The sequence below is a fragment of the Lepidochelys olivacea genome, assembly GCF_965140295.1.
Source record: "Lepidochelys olivacea isolate rLepOli2 genome assembly, chromosome: 9".
Lineage (NCBI taxonomy): Eukaryota > Metazoa > Chordata > Testudines > Cheloniidae > Lepidochelys > Lepidochelys olivacea.
The window spans coordinates 84,378,466-84,396,074 of record NC_140419.1 but is presented as its reverse complement, the minus strand read 5'-3'; positions in this window follow the sequence as shown (position 1 = coordinate 84,396,074).

Sequence of the window (17,609 nt, the reverse complement as noted above, 5' to 3'; positions counted from 1 at the left end):
TTCTTAACCTGAAATTTCTTTGGACTGTACCAAGATCTGATCATCAGAGGGGAGGCTCAGAGTAACTTCAGAAATTTTTGTCTTCCAGTCTAACTTCTGCGTGCAGTAGCTGATTATGAGTCATAAGGGAAAATATTACTAAAAAGAACAAGGATGCTCTCTCTTATTTATTCCATGGTAAACTCTTGTAGCCATAAAACCAGTTAACAAAGTGATACAATTTTTAAAGAGTGGATGATACGGGAAGGGAGTTTTGTGAGGATTTTGGACATTCCTTTGTGACAAACAACATATTCTACCACATCATAAAAACGGTATTCCTTATTAGTTTGCAAAATATTCTTTGGTTAAATAGGGGATATGTCAGTGTTTTGCTTCAGCTTATCCCTTCAACTCATCTCTGCCAGAATGTGCCATTATAAAAAGGTTGAAGTGGAACATGGAAGTGGTTTCACTGAGCCTCAGTTTTTGCTGCATCTCCTGAGCAGCAGAACATAGCAGGCAAAACCCAGATGAGAGGCAAAGGTGGCTTTTTGCCACCTCTGTGCCTTCTGAATTTTGGGGGGCTGCCCAAATGCCAGAGGCTGCTCTAAGTTATGGTGGCCAGCTAGGGGCCACCAGGTTGCCCTGAGTAACCAGAGCACTCTGTTCTGGCTACAACCCCTCATATGCTCTTGGCATATGCCTAAATTGGGTGTGGCATAGTGTCTCTTCTTTGGTCCTAAAGCATCTGGGGAATTCATCAGCATTGGGGTGTCCACAGGAGCAGCATAAAGGGGCTAGAATGTGGCCCAGAATCAGGGCCATTGGGAGGCAGATTTGCCTAGTGGTCTGTGTAGGACTCAGAGTCAGGAACTCTTGACCTCCTAATCTTGGCTCTGCCACTGACTGGCTGGGTGAACTTGGGAACGTCACCTGAGCAGTGATAATGTTCACAGCTTAAATAGATGTCTTCTTACAGTAGCCACCTTTGATTAAACAGAGAGCCAATTAAATAGAGTTTTATTTGATCAGTACTATATTTTACTTTAAAAAATGAAAGAAGAGACAGTTTGTACAAGGTCTTCAAGTGACTTCCAGATAAAAAGCTAGAAAAACAACATCCCTAAATGTAAGGCCAAGTTACTCAGAGTTTCTTAAATTAATGAATTGAGACACCATATTACATCTGTGTTGAACATATTTATACTACAGCGCTGATGCAGCAAAACACTTATAGTTAAGCATGTGATTAAATATTCAGCTAAATCAGGGGCTATATGAGAAAATACACATTAAGAGAGTCCTATTCTAGCATGCTCTTAGTCCATTCTAAAATTTGGGTTAGATTCTTTGGGTGGGTGGATTCTCCTGTCTTCTTCAGTTGATTCAAAAGCCTGGTCAGCAATTTCTAGGCTCTTTCTGTAATGTTATACCTGGAAATGAGTGTGCTAGTAACAACTGGATAGGATTCATGGCAGGGTTACCATATTCTGTCAGTACCTCTGAAATACCCTAATTTGCATGTTGTAGCCACACTATGTAAAGCATTTATAAATGGTGGATGTAGTTTATAGGAATAGAGTGGTAGCCCTCTAAATAGTTTATGAGCCCACTAGTGGGACTTAGAGAGTTCTACATATTAGAACCCACTAGAACCCCACCAGAGGAGCAGTGAGTATATATTACTCCTGGGGGCATTCTGCGTCAAAAAGTTAAAAATTCAGCACCAAAAAATTAAAAATTCTGCGCACAATATTTTTTAATTCTGCAAATTTTATTTGTCAAAATAACACTACATAATCATGCCAATTTCAATTATTTTGGTAATTTATTTCAAAATATCTGTCAGCAAGTATGTCTGTAATGATACAAACCCACACAAAAATTCCCCCGGGAGTAGAGAGTTAAAGAAACCCCTATAACAACCCAGTTCCTGTTTCGTTGCCCTCTTCCCCCACCCCAGATCCCAGCTGGGGGGGGTCAGATACCCACAACCCCTCCCCCCCAGAGCCCACATGCAGGGCCCCCCCCAGCCAATACATCTGAACCCCCTTCTCTCCAGAGTCCAAATGTGCCCCCGCAGCCCAGATACCCACATCCTGTCCCCCACAGAGCCCAGCTGCAGGCCCCCCCCTTGCCCAGACACCTGCATCCTCCCCCCCAGAGCCCAGCTGTGGGGCCCCCCCCTTGCCCAGACACCCATCCCCCTCCCTCTACAGCACCCAGGGATCCAGAGGGAGAAACAGCCTTATGCTCATTTCCAGGCTTGCACAGAGTTTCCTGCATGCCACCCACTCCTTCCCTCAGGGCATGCTGGAAACTGCAGCTGCCAGGAACCCTCTAGCTCCCTCTCCCTCCCCCCAGCAGGGTCTTCTATGTGCAAGCTGGGCTCTGCAGAGTACAGTGGCCCCTAATGGTGGCTAGCAGCACTGCAGCCCATTTCTGTTGGGGGAAAAGGAAATTCTGCGCGCACAACGTTAATTTCTGCAAAATTCTGCATTGCGCAGAATTCCCCCAGGAGTAATATAATATATGCAGCTAGGGCTAGTGTGTTGTATATATTCAGTAACCATTTACTATTTGAACTCCATTGTGCCTGCGCGGCTCCTTCACATTATGTCTGTTATGTAAAGTGGTGTACGCAGACAGCGACAAGATGATCTGGTGGAGGGCTGTGATATATTATAGCACACCTATCCTGTGCTAAATTTCACCTGGTGAATTTGTGGTGGAGAATTTTTTCATATTGGTATTTTATATTAAGGGGTAACCCATGAGCTGCATGTGCTTTAACTCTCACCTGTGCTTTGACATTGCTTTGGGAAAAGACATTCACTGGTGCTCTTGAAAGAAGCACATCTCTCTCTTTGAAAGAGACGAGAACTTGACTGCTTCTGTAATGATCAAGGGCATGGAGACCACTTCACTCTTCCTTCAGAACAGTGCCAAAACAAATACTGGGGGGGAGGGACAAAAAACAAAGGATTCAAACTACCACTACACAGAACAATGTGTTACCCCAGTGGTCTGGAGAGAGCATCCCCAGGATGTGGAGCTGCAGTGTTGCAAAAGTGCTGTCTAGGCCATCCTGTGAGGTCATTTCTAGCAGCCTCGAGCCTTGTTGTTGCTGATATGATAAGGAACATTCCGACACCATTTTCTAGGAGTGACAGCCATCAAGAAGTGAAATTAAAACTGTAGATCTCCCAAGGGTTCTGATTTCCTTGCTGTAGGAAACTGGAGTACTATACCTACAGGCATCCATGTGGCCCTACATCTATAACATGACAGAAAACTGGTGGAATCAATCTGCGAGGTCAGACAGCAAAATTGTCTTTCACCAATGGAAAAACGCAGGCAACAAGATCAATTGGATTGTCCGACAAGGGATTATATAGTATCATAGAGCACAGCCCTGGTCCTAGAGCAGAGCCACTGGAATCATTTCTAGGTATATGTCTCAAAGTCATATAATGCTATTGTACTAGATAGAATAGCGCCTAACAGGGCAAAGCCTTCGGCTTCCAAACTAAACAGCTTCAATCTGACATGAGACAGGATTGAGAAAAAAAATCTCTGAATAGATCAGTACTCTTATCCCCCGAACATTTTGGAAGATTATGTTGGGTCATTTCTTGTTTGACTCTACTAACCACAAACACTTGAACATGTGGTGTTTAGTTTAGATTTTTGCAGACTGCCTTCCTATAGGTACATTGTCTGTTGGTTGCAAGGGTCTATTCCCTCTCACTGAGCAGGGAAGTTAGTTAGGAGAATCTCCTGGCTGATGACAGTATATGCACTTCAATGTTTAGAGCCTAGTCAAGAAAGTAACTTCATTGATTGGAGCGTTCAGGAGGATTAGATCCTTAACTACAGGACAGCACTTTTAAATGAAAGGAATATTCCGAGCTAACATTTGTGTTTTCCATTTTCTTTAAGTGTACGTTTTGTTTAACATGCTATTACCATGTACAAATGACTGTACTTTAAATGTAGTCGATGATAGCATGATCTTTTACAAAGCTGCTTATAAACCAGAGTACATGCAATTTTGGTCTCAGAAACAAGTTATTCCATGCCTTATTATCCTTCGAGAGAGAGCCAAACAGGTCTATTAGTGTAATGTATCACCTTAAGTGACGGTGTACTAAGTTAAAAAATGTATATATAGGATGTGATTTCCAAAACCTCTCAGCATTGGCCTGACTGCACACACTGTGAGAGCAGACTGAGGCCAATGTCGAGCTCTTTTTGAAACTTCCCCTCATACTATGGCCTGATGCATGAAAACACTTAAGACTCTAATTAAGTCCAGCCCTATTCAGAAGAGCATTTAAGCAAATATTTCACTTTAAACATTTGCTTTAGTCATTGACTTCATGTGGATTTAATCATGGGCTTAAATGCTGTCCTGAATAGCAATGCTTTCCTGAATTGGTGCCTACATTAGGCCTGGGCTAACATGAATTATTAAATGTAGTGATGAGAAATGACACTGCCCATTCGAGTTCAGCAGGGACCAAGCCCACTACAAACTTATATCAGAGTCCTGGGGCTCAGAGCCTGAGCCTGGAAGAAATCCCATAATAAGACTCATCCCTGTGGAGGGGAACAGACCTAGCAGCGTGTATGTATAAATTTGTTTAATGTCTGGTTCTGACATGACCGCCGCCTTTTGGAAGTGTTAATACATGACATATATATGCAAAGTCATAATGTGATAGGGTCAGGCCCAAAGGCCGTTCAAGCCAATGGGAGTTTTTCCATTTAACTTGGATCAGGCCCCAAGTACACTGCTGCAGTGTAATATTGATTTGGCACGTGCGAGCATCCCTAGTCCACAGAATGAGGAGTTGTTTTTCTCTCCCCACCCAGAATAAAAGTCAGGATTGTTTTTCATGGAAGCTATTCTGTCACCAGGCAGACCGCTAAGCCTTGCAGGAGCTTGTTTATTTCAGAATAGATGCCCCAACTCTACTTCTTTACCTCTGGTCCCATTCCTGATTGCTTGATATAAATACCTCATACCACTGACTTCAGCAGAGCTAGTAGGGTGAGTGAGGTGATGAGATTTTTCTCCATTAATTTATTTACCAGGTCCCAACAGCATTCTATGGCACTTTGCAAACAAATGCCTAATGCTGTCAGTTTCTCACTTTCCGCCAACACACCATTCATCAATTATTAACAAATTGCCCCATACAAATAAGTTAATAAAACATGAGGTTGTTTCCAGCAGGGATTCTCCTAAAGGCTGCATGTTTATTTTAGTTTTTCTCATTTAAGCTGTTTTGTATGGAGAAAGACCCAAGAGGCAGCATTTGGATCCCAGTCAAGATTCACGTAAGATTTAGCCTTAGGTTCACAGTTTGGGTTTAAAGAAAAGTACTCCTTTTCTTTTTACGGATACAGACTAACACAGCTGAGACTCTGAAACCTGTCATTATGCAAAGTTTGGGTTTGAGGCTGAATCAAGATTAGGGCTTGGGCTTAAGGGCACCAGTCTCTTGCATTCTGTTCTTGAGAGATTTTGGCCACATCTGACCTGGACCTTGAAAATAGTCCCCTTCCTGCTTTTTATTAGATCCAGAACCCAAGCTGCAGGGTGGGTTTTTCAGAGACGGGAATCTGAACCCTTCTCCACTGAAACCTGGTTTTAATCTCTCTTTTAATTTTGTCAGCGCTTTAGGGGGTGAAATCACTACATATTGTAGGACTGAATAGGGAGAAGGCAATGCATGCAAAGATTTCAAAATTCAAAGGGTTAAATTCTACCGCTGGATTCACATGTTCAACTCCCAGTGATTTCAGTGGGCATTGTCTGCAGGGAGGTTTTTGGGTGGTCCCTGGATAACTGTATCTGAGGGCACCATTTATCTTGAAGACATTGTTTAAACACATTCCCTGGAAAGAATTCTAAACACTGTGAAATAGACGTAAAGGGCCTGGTCCTGTTTCCATTGAAATCAAAGGGATTTAATGGGAGCAGGAGTAGGCCAAAGCAGTACATCCAGTCCCCAAACCTTACAGTGGGTGTCAGGAATGGAATTCAGGCAGTGGCTGTGAACAGCCTACTGGAGGACCCTACAGGTGAAAGAGGAGAGTATGGCAGCTGGGGAGACAGGTAGGGATGAGGGTGAGGATTTTTGAGGGCGGGCTGGTCTGGGATCTGGGAAGGAGGCAGAAAAGAGGGAGAGGAATGGGGCTTCCAAAGCAGCCACAGCTCCAGGGAAAGCACCCACACCTCACTGGACAGGCCAGCAGCTAGAGCAGGGGGCAGTGTTACTTTGCAAAATGACCATAATTTAAAAGTTCATCTGGAGCCGAGGAGGGCTACAGTCACCACTGCTCTTTCCTCTACTCCGTCAGCCTCCTTTTCAACAATACCAGTCCACGGCCAAACTCTGAAGTACAAAAAAGCACTGGAAGTTCAGCATATATACATTGTGATCATAGAATATCAGGGTTGGAAGGGACCTCAGGAGGTCATCTAGTCCAAGTTGCATGCTCACTTCCTCTTACTCCTCACAAGGCTGAAGTCATCACCTCCACTGTATTCACAGGCACTGCTTGCCCAAGTAATGAGAGGCCAGGGGTCCCTTCAGAACCCATCTCCCCTGTGGTAGCATGATACTACACAAAACCTGGGACTGGCCATAATTAGCATATCAATTATTGATTGAAAACTACATGATTGGCCTGAAATCTCGGAGAGGGACAGCAAAGGGAGCTTTCATTCAGCTTTGCACTCCCATATCCTCCTGTTGTCCAGGGGGCCTGTCTGGCCCTCTATGTAAATTTGTAGCAGCCTTGCCAAAGTTAGAGCATCCCTAAGGCTGCTCTTTTGCTTGGGCTGCCCAGAGTCTCCAGAAGCCAAGGGCAACTGAGAATAGGCAGAGCCCACTGCCTTCCCACACCTAGGGTGGCCATTCCCCACCCCAAACGCCCCCTCTACTGCGGGCTGTGAGAGAAGCTTGTGTATAGCTGCTCCACCAGTACTGTGCTGGCAAGGGACCCCCTTATGCAACGAAAGGGTCTATTGTGCCACCCGATCTAGTATATTCATGATAAAGATCTCCTGAATTTTACATTTTTAAAAATAAGAACTCTGATTCTTTTGAAAGTCAAAATTCCCCTTTTGGGTCCGCATGGCAGATTTTACCTCATGCCTACCAGGCGAGAGCAGAATATTGAAGCCCAAAGGAAAGTAGAACATGGCCCACATAATTATGAGGCGAAAAGAGACTGTCACCGGCTCACTAGATGGCAGTGTTGTTTAATCTTAGCCTGCTCCTGACCCACTGTCTCAGCCTTCCTCCTAGTTAATCCAGGGCTGCGCAATGTGTGGATTTCTCATGCAAGTTAGCCAGGCGCTTGCACAAAATGCTAAGCTTTGCAGACTCCGCACCCTGACATGAATTTCTGACCCAATTTGGCAGAGGAAAGGATAACGGAATGGTGCAGTCTAATAGGCTGGTCACGCTGGTTAGGCTCGCCTTGGCAGCTGCTGTAGTACGGGCTCTGGATGTTGCTACATATTCCTCATGATAATTATTAATATTACTTAGTGCCTAGGCCAGCGTTTCTCAAATGCAGCCACCAGGGGCTTTTCTTGTGGCTACAGCCTCCTGGGATGTGATATGGCGGGAGGGGAGGCAAAGTAGAGACCCCTGTAGGTCCTGGATGCACTGCCCTGGTGTTGCTTGCTGGGGCCAGCAGAAGGGGTTGGGTCCTGCCCCCTCTGGAGTCACCTGGGGCACAGCGCTGTAGGAGCAGGCAGCCAGTGAGTTCCCCACCTTCCCAGGGATGGTGGGGCGGCGGGGCAGCAAGCTCGAGCCCCAGGGCTTTGGACTCCAGCCCTGGGTTCCGGCTGCGCAGTGGCAGGCCCCAGACTCTGGCCACATGGCTTCAGGCTCCGTCCCTGGACCCTGTCCTCCGGCTGCGGGGCTTCGGGCTCTGGCCGCAGGGCTTCAGGCTCCATCCCCCCACTGCCTCCCCCAGCTCCATCTCCCCTGGCCCCCACTGCCTCCCCCAACCCTCCATCTAGGGCTTAATTTGTCCCCAGGCTCGCCAAGGCTGAGTAAATGTACTGTGAAAAGTGATACTTGTATGTTTGTTAATATCACTTTTCACAGCAGACACTCGCGAGCAATAAATAAATTACAGTGATTTGGAAGTGTCTATGTACCTATGTATTTGATTTTCCTAAAGCTAATTAAGTATTTTAGGAAAAAGTGTGAGAGTGGCCACCAGCAAGCGTTGGTGGCTGCACTCTGAGGCCACCAAAAAATTTGTCCTGAAAACCCCCTGGCTTAGGCACCCTAGTCATGGACCTGACCCCCACTGCGCTACAGTAAAGAATGTGAGGAGCTCAGATAATACCGTAAGTGCCCAAGACAGTGCGTACAATGCTGAGGTTAATATTTCCTAAAAGACACCTAAGAATAGCAGCAAATGCTATTATTTGCCATGTGTCAATCATGCTGAAAAACACACACATGAAGACACTCACATGAAGCTTAAAGGAGACACTAGGGTTTTTTACCCTCTGAACTACCATTTGTATGCTTAATGTTGTGTAAACATTGAATATTAAAAGAACAGCCTGGGGCACTTTTGTTTCACAGTGGAACTCAGGTAAAGCCGTTCCCATCGCAGGCTCTCAACTGACCTGGGTCCTCCTTAACCTGAGCAGCTGGAGGCCACTAAAACTGAGCTGCTTCTAAATAAGTTTAATGTCAGGAAAACAGGAGCTTCAAGTGGCATTGCCTCACTTCGGGACTTTGGAAGGTATGAAACGTCTTCCATAATGATCCAGCAAAATATCTCACCCTTACACAGTGCAATTCAGGAAGCAAAGACAATCACAGCCTGGCTTAGGCTCATATGTGAGAGGAATAAAAGGCCCAGGCATCGTGTCTGACTTTTCCTAGTTGTTATGATACTTGCTTTGGTGGCAGCAACAGTTCACATCTGGTTTTGAGGCATTGATGGTTTCACCTTGGATATTTTCGCCATATAAGGGCTTTTGTTAAACAGATGAGCAAATATGTTAGTGAAGCACATATCATCCATTGGGTGGGCTGCCTCCAAGCCATTAAACACATGGCTCTTTCTTTTAGAAGATCCACGTATGCTGCTGATTATGGAAGATATCTGCTATTTATTAGGCACATTTATATATATGTTAGCCTTCAGTACAGAGCTCTTGGGAACCATTTATTATTATGGGAAAGCTGCTTACAGTGTAGTGACACTGAATTTAAAATGGAGCAAAACTATAGACCAGGGGTTGGCAACCTTTCAGAAGTGATGTGCCGAGTCTTCATTTATACACTTTTATTTAAGGTTTCGCGTGCCAGTAATGCATTTTAACATTTTAGAAGGTCTCTCTCTACAAGTCTATATATTATATAACTAAACTATTGTCGTATGTAACAAGGTTTTCAAAATGTTTAAGGAGCTTCATTTAAAATTAAATTAAAATGCTGATCTTACGCCGCCAGCCCGCTCAGCCCACTGCTGGTCTGAGATTCCGTTAACGTAGGCTGGCAGCGAGCTGAGCGGGGCCTGCGGCCGGGACCCTGGCTGGCCAGGGGCCGGTAGCCAGAACCCCAGACCGGCAGCGGGCTCAGCGGGGCCAGCGGCCAGGACCCCAGACCAGTAGTGCGCTGAGCAGCTCAGCCCGCTGCCACTCAACCCGCTGCCGGTTTGGGGTTCCGTCCGCCGGCTCCTGCCAGCCAGGGTCCTGGCTGCCAGCCCAGCTCAGCCCGCTGCTGGTCTGGGATCCCAGCCCTGCCCACATAGAGTGGGTAGGTACCTACCTTCTCCCTGTTCCTAGCCCTTTCTCTTCCTGCACTGAGATGAGGGTGGGAGTGCACTGAGCACAGGGCTGGGGGTGAAGGAGCAGGCTGGGGGTTGGAGTGTAGGGTTTGGCCAGGAGCTAGAATGAGGGAGGGGGCTCAGGGTTGGGGCAGGAGGTTTGGGTGTGGAGTGCTTACCTGGGCAGCTCCCATTTGATGTGAGGGGTGCAGGTGGGAATGTGGGAGAGGGGGGTGCAGGAGCTCCAGTTTGGTGCTCAGGGTGGGGGTGGGAATGTGGGGGGTGCAAGAGTCAGGGCATGGGGTGTGGGGGGCTGGGAGGGTGTGAGGAGGTTGCAGGAGGCAGGGTAGAGGGCTGGGGGCATGTGTGGGGGGTGCTGGAGTCAGGGCTGGGGTCGTGGGGGGGTGCAGGGGTCAGGGCAGGAGGCTGGCGTGTGCAAGGGTCAGGGCAGAGGGCAGGGGTGTGTGGGGGGTGCAGGGATCAGGGCAGGGAGCTGGGGTGTGTGGGGGGGGTAGTAGGGGTCAGGGAAGAGGGCTGGGTGTGTGTGAGGGGGTGCAGGGGTCAGGGCAGGGGGCTGGGGTGTGTGTGGGGGTGCAGGGATCAGGGCAGGGGGCTGGGGCTTGGGGGGGTGCAGGGGGCTGGGAGGCTGTGTGTGGGGGGCTGTAGGGGTCAGGGCAGAGGGCTGGGGGTGTGGGCTAGGGTCATGGGGATGCTCCCAGCCCCCTACCCAGAGCAGCTCATAGCAGGGGGCTGGAGGGGATATGCCCTGATTCCACCCGCCTTCCCCAAGGCCCCGTCCCCACCTCTTCTCCGCCTCCTCCCCGGAGCAGTGAGCGACTGCGGCTCCGCTTCTCCCCCTCCCTCGCAAGGGCCATCAGCTGATGGGTGGCAGGGAGGGAGAGGAAGAGGGGCAGGAACCGAAGAGGCAGGGGAGGGCGGACCTTGCCTGCCCTGCAGCAGCAGCCGGCAGGACCAAGCTTCTTCAGCCTTCCCCGGGCGGGGGGTGGGGTGGGGTGGGGAGAGCGGAGGACAGCAGGCCGGGCGGGCAGGATTTTTAATGGCACACTGCTACCTGCCGGGGTCCCGGCCTGGGTTTGGCAGCGGGCTGAGCGGGCCGGTGGCTGGGACCCGGCAGGCAGCAGCGTGCCATTAAAAATAGACTCGCGTGCCGTCTTTGGCGTGCGTGCCATAGGTTGCCAACCCCTGCTATAGACTGAAGTAGCCTTACAAGAAGACTCTGAGCCTTATCATCTGAAATGGGCCCAGCTCTGGCTTGTCTTTGCAATTTACTATCCTGCTTTGACTATTTATTGTTATGGAGGACACCGGAGGTTTAGAAGGGCATGGTAGTAGTCTTTTTCTTTTAACCTGTAGCAATGAGAGTATCATGGCATATGCCAGTATTTAAATACAATCTTTTAACTAATGTTGTGAGTTAACATGTACGTATATAGGACAAGATCCTGTCCTGTGCGGTGCTATTTAAGTCTAAAAAAAAATCCCTGGGAGCAAGTACTGACTGATATGAGCCTGTGGCCAGCTCCTCTTTTTGGTAGTACGCATGCTTGACTGAGGAACGCATGCTCTTTTCTGAATCCTGTGCTGCGAAGACAGCTCTTAGACCTATACTGCATACAGGATCGCCTGAGTCCGGCACTGACTGCCTGGCCTTCGGAAAAATGCTTAATTGCAATGCATTTTAGTTTCCCCATCCGCAAAATGGGGATAATTCTTACGCACACGGGTGTTGGAAGGATTTGTTAGTTAATAGTTGTACAGTGCTTTGAGAATGTCTAGTACGATGTTAGTCTCTAAGATACTTATATCTGCTATTACCCTAATATCTGAGTGCCTCACTCTCTTTAATGTATTTATCCTCACAATACCCTTGTGATGCAGGGAAGTACTATTGTCTCCATTTTACAGGTGGGGAACTGAGGCCCAGAGGCCCAGCTCCTCAAAGATATTAGGTGCCTCACTTGCATTAGTTTCAAGTGACTTGGCCACAGAGAAAGCCTGTGGTAGAGCAGGGGATTAATCCCATGTTACCTGAGTCATAGGTTAGCACACTAAGTGTTCTCCTTCTTACTGCTAAACAATATAATTAGCTGCTATTTTTACCAGTCAGGTACGATCTACTTCTTTGGCCCATGATGAGCAGCAGAATAGCTTTATTTTGGTATCTAGGGATATTTCTGTTTCTAAATCTATGTCAAGGGCACCTAAAGCAGAAGAGGAGGTTTATATGTTGTAACTGAATAAATCAAAATAAACATACACACACCACCCGGGAGACACTGTACCTTATTTGCTCTCTTTTTAGAGGCATTCCTGCGATGCAGTGAGATCACTCTTTTGCCTGTGCTTAGAGGGTTGTATTTTCTGTTCCATTTTTTGTTACGTTTATGTTGAACTGTGCCATTAAAAGATGTGCAGTCCATGCAGCTGCTGGAAGAACTGCCTCAGCTCACCCCACACCTAATTCACCCCTAAGAAGAGTAGGCCGTTTCCCATTGTTAGGCATTCGGAAGACCGAAAAGTTGAATGCTTCCTCTGGGAGCTGTAAGGCTTGAATACAGGACAGCCTTTCTTTGTACTTAAACGTGATTGCACACAAGCTAGTGAGATGACACGCTAGTGACCATAGTCAGTGTAGTGTATTCACCAATGTGTCAGCTAACTGTGATTAAACCTGTTTGCAAAGGGCAGGCCCTTAACATTCGTTAGTTCTCATCAGGATGGAAGCAGAACACTATTTCATCAAAGTGCCATGAACATATACACTACAAACCTACGCAGGGCTCACTCACTCCTATTACGCCGCCCCCCCCCCCCCAGGAGCAAGACTTTTCCATTTGGGACCAGTTATCTCCTTGGTTTTCTGAACAGAGAGGTACAATATAAACCGCCTATCCACAGCACACTATAAATCCTCAGGAGCCAGGACAGCAGTAGGTGAAGGGGTAAACTATGTGAATGCTCACATGCTGAGCTTACGCTTTGCACTTACTGTAAGTTTCAGTCCTGTTGCTCACAGCTGTTTTGGCCTCAGGAGAGCAGCAGTTTTTGAAAGGGATTAGCATTGCATAGTATAGCAAGTTTCAGTCACTGAGCTCTTCAGCTGCACTGTTCCTTCATGAACAAAACCCCAGCAGAAGCCTCGTTATTTGCCATTTATATTCACGCCCTCACCCAGTTAACAGCCCATTAAACTGCACAACTGCCAGGGCTTAGCCTCATACCACGTAGTCTATCTTAACCTGCTGCTACACCTACGTTACAATATACTGGTGTGTGGGCTAATTCGATTTCAAAATGAAGGCGTGTCTACATTGGCAAGTTTCTGCGCAGTAAGGCAGCTTTTTGTGATCAAACTGCAGACGTGTGAGCATGCTGCCACGCCACTTCGTGCTCAGAAACTCCTCAGCTGCAGCACTGCAGAAAACCCACCTTGACGAGAGTCGTAAGGCTATTTGCACAGAGGCTCCAGCGCTCTATTGCCAGGGTAGACACTCAATTGCTTTCTGCGCAGTAATTGGTCTTTGGAGCTGTCCCATAATGCCTCAAGTGACCCCTCTGCTCACTGTTTAGAACTCAGCTGCCCTGGAGACATGCGCCCCTCCCCTTTCAAAGCACCCTTTCTGGCAGCCCTTGCGTGCTGTGCTGATCTGCTCCAAAGCAAACCATTAATGTGAAATGCTCGTGCTGTTGAACACAGAGGCAGGTGTGTGTGTGTGTGTGTGAGAGAGAGAGAGAGAGAGAGACTGCTGTGCAGAGAGCCCAGGGAGGGAGGCAGGGGCTAATGTTGGGGTTTCCCCTTCCCCCTGCCTCAGGACTGGTTGCTTCCTGCCACTGTCTGAACTTACAAGACAGCATGCTGACACCCTCTCTGTCCCCCAAAACACACTGTCTCTCTCCCCCCGTCCATACACACACACACATACTCACTCTCCCCTGCCCACTTCAGTTGAAAAGCGGCTGGCAATGTAGTAGGAAGTCCCTGGAACAATGGGATTGGGAAACTTGTATCATGTGAGGCTGTGCCTGCCCCATGAGGCATTGCAAACCCTTCCCAAAGCACCCTGTGGCCAGGCGCACAGTGGGATAGCTACCACAGGGCACTGCTGTCTTCGCCATTGCCAGAGCTGCTAATGTGGATGCGCTCCAGAGTCACAAGAAGCACAGTGTGGACACGCAACAGCAGTTTAATTCCAGCGTTTTAATAAAAGTGGTATAACTTGTGGTGCAGAAACTTGCCAGTGTAGACATACCCTGAACTGCTACGTTTCTCTCAACAGCCATTTTCTAGACGTCGATTTCCTCTGAATGACAATTAGGACTTCTCTGTTAAAATATGAGCAGTTGACAATAGCGCAGCATCTTCTCTTTCATGGTTTCCTTCACTTGTTCCACAGCAGATAGAGTTTAAATCTAAACTTGTCCATGAGCATTGTTCTCCAAGGATCAGGACCACTGATTCATTCCTCTGCACTTGGACTATCCTTTGAGTAGCACAAAGGAATAAATATGTCCCTGACTTTTGCAGCTTCCTAACAAATGTTCAGTTCATAAGGTGCTAGAAAATCTCCCTGCTTTGTTTCCAATTTTTTTCCAAGTAGGCTAAAGATAATATTGTTACAATATGAAGCTTCCAGTCAATGGAACAACCATGTCTATAACTTGCAGGCTGATAACAGATTCGGTTGTATATGGTGCGGTATTCAGGAGGAAGTTTTCTGGATGTTAAAATCATGCTACTATACTATCCTAACACACACTCATAGCTGTATTAATTCATTTTACCATGAAACTAGAGGTCATGAAAAATTAAGATGTTTAGTTGGAAAATGAAGTCCTCTTTTCTTTCCCCACAGTACTGGTGTTTAATGAGGATTATCAAAGCAAATGTCCCTATTCTGCTCTACCAATATTGCTTGAAACCTGAGTTACAGGGATAACCTAGCCTCGGGGCAGGGGTGCTGGAACAATTTGTACAGTGGGGGTGCCGAGAGCCATTGAACCAAACTGTAACCCTGTATATGATGGAAACCACTTCAGACCAGGGGGTGCGGTAGCACCCCCAGCACTCCTAATTCCAGCACCTATGCTTATGGGTGAGAGTATTTCAGTATCTATGACCATTTACTCAATAGTCTCTCTGCTAAGACTCAGTCACCTAGGGCCAGATTTTGATAAGTATGTAGGTTCCTAAAGATGCAGATAAGCATCTAGTTGAATTTTCAAAAGCATCTAAGCAGGTTCAGTGCCTGGATGCAGGCAACTAACCTGCTTCGGTGCTTTTGAAAATCCCACTAGGTGCCTATCTTCATCCTTCAGCACTAAAATACCTTTGAACATCTAGAAACTGGACAACTCCCCCTGATGTGTTTTATGGAGACCACCAAGCAACTGCCCAACTTTAATGACTTCTGGTGGAAACTCTTATTACTTCTTGAGATTTTATGACACAGGATATACAAGTGCACTGAGAAAGTGATCACTCTGCCTTGAAATGGCAATTTATTACATTGGGCATAAGACTGATATTCTAATATAGCTGATGAACTTCATCCCCAGTGATCTAGAATCTCACTCTGTTTGAACTTCAGTCTGCACGAACCTTTAAAGTAATAAAGCTTCTTGCCCAAACCTAAAGTGCTATATGAATGGCAGCTTCTATTACTAAACTGACAGGTTGCAGGGACCTACAAAAATGACATACTTCTCCTTGGCTGTATTCTGTGAACAGTTCCTAGCCATCACTCTCAGGGTGACTAGATGAATACATGTTGTTTTACCAGCTGAATGGTACTTCCCCATTTCTCCTGCTGATATTAACAGTGCACTCAAAACACTTAAATTAGAAGATGACACACTCAGAACACAGTTGTTAGAAGAAAAAATTTAAATCTGTCCAAAGCAGGTGTTGGGTTCCCAACATTTGCTGGGGTGTAACAACTGTGGGAATATCTCTGCTTAAAATAAACAGGATTCCATAACAAGGATAGTAGTAATTCATTTAGCATCATTTAATATCTATCTCATTTATTGCAGCCTCACTTCTTGCATGTGGCCTAACTGAATGCAACATTCCTGACAATGGTAGATAAACCACCATCAGAAACTGACTAGAATGGTTGGAGTTGAACTTGCTGTTTAGTCCTGGCTGGCAGGAAAAATCATACAGATCTAAATTCTCTTCGTGCTGGCCATCTGCACTGGGATGACTTTCACACACAGAGAAAGGTGCCTTCCTGAAGGCGTTATGCTTCCAAATTGTCCCATTGATTGGGACGGTGAGGCAACTAGATCTGATTATATATGGAATAAGCCATAGCTTCTTGCTGTATTATTGATTAATACAGAGCTGCAGATCTTTTGGAAAATGCTTAGCGCCCTTTGAAATCAATGGGCATTGAGCACTCTCAGAACCCTGCCAGGTTGGCCCCTTAGGCAGGAAGCTGTGCTGGATACACTTCTTGCACTACGAACCAAAAGGAAAAGGCAACAAACTTGTGCGTCCTTCCTGTACTTGCCATTTTTTGACAAACAAGGTAGTATTCATGACAGTGTGGGACATCTTAAAGCAGTGAGGAATTTCAAAAGGAACTGTTGGGAAAAGTGCAATTAATGGGAATCTTTACAGTATCAGTGGTTTAGATCTTGCCACAGACAGAATAGGAAATACAGATCACAGTGAATTATTCCTATTGTTACAGTGCCATAGGTGTGCCTAGTGATTAAAAAACATACTGTATAAGACATGATACCTGCCCCCAAACAGTTTACATTCTCACTTTGGAGCTTCATCTTGCAATCCTTGCTCATACAAAGAGTCCCGACTTCAGTTCAGTGGCACCGGACATGTATGTAAGTATTTCTCACACAATTACAGTTGCAGGGTAAGGCCATTGATTCTACAACTTTTAAGTGAATGGGAGTTTTTGCCATTGACTTCAATGGCTGCAGGATTAGATCCTAAATAGTTTTTGTTGGTTCCAGGGTTCTTGCTGTTGTATTTACTTATTTCAGTGGAGTGTTTATTTACTGTGACTTTGGTTTTATATTATACTATGGGCCTAGATTTTCAAAAGTGCACAGGATTTGCTAATGTGCAATTCTATATGTTTATGGAGCTGGCATGGGAGGAGATGCAGATGGCTCGTGGTGGGCGGCAAGCAGTGGAAGTAAGATTTTAGGAGGGACTTTAGATGCTGTACAAGTAATTCTAGATTTGCAGACCCTCTCTCTGCTAGAAGTGTCTTATTTAGGGAAAAAGCAAGATAAAGATCACTTTATTACAGAGCAATTCATAGCTTACTTTGCAACTGTCTTCCACATTTCACAGAGCAGCAGAAGATAAATGTTCTAATACCCTACATAGCTCTCTGCCACATTTTGGGCTGGGATTCAAAGCCAAGAACTGCAGAATCCTTGGATTATTTGCAGCTGACAAGCCTGACAGGAAAAAGTATGTTTCATTTGATTAGAAGCAGATTTGCACAGCAAGCAAGGGCTGAGCATCAAGTGGAGATTAGGTCAAGAGACCAACCAAGTGCTTTCCAAACAGACCAGACGTTTTGTTTCAGTCCATACAACAGAAACAGAAAATGGGTTTAACGCGTCCAAAAGTTAATCCATGTATTTTCACTGCTATGATGAAGGAGGGAAACTGAAAGTGAATTGTGTCTAGATCAATGCAGAGATAGTGAGAATACTGAACTTTGGAGGCTCATCTACGCTGATCTAAATCAAGAGTAATTTCATTTTTGTCAGCAGAGTTTACAGGTGTGTGAGCAAAA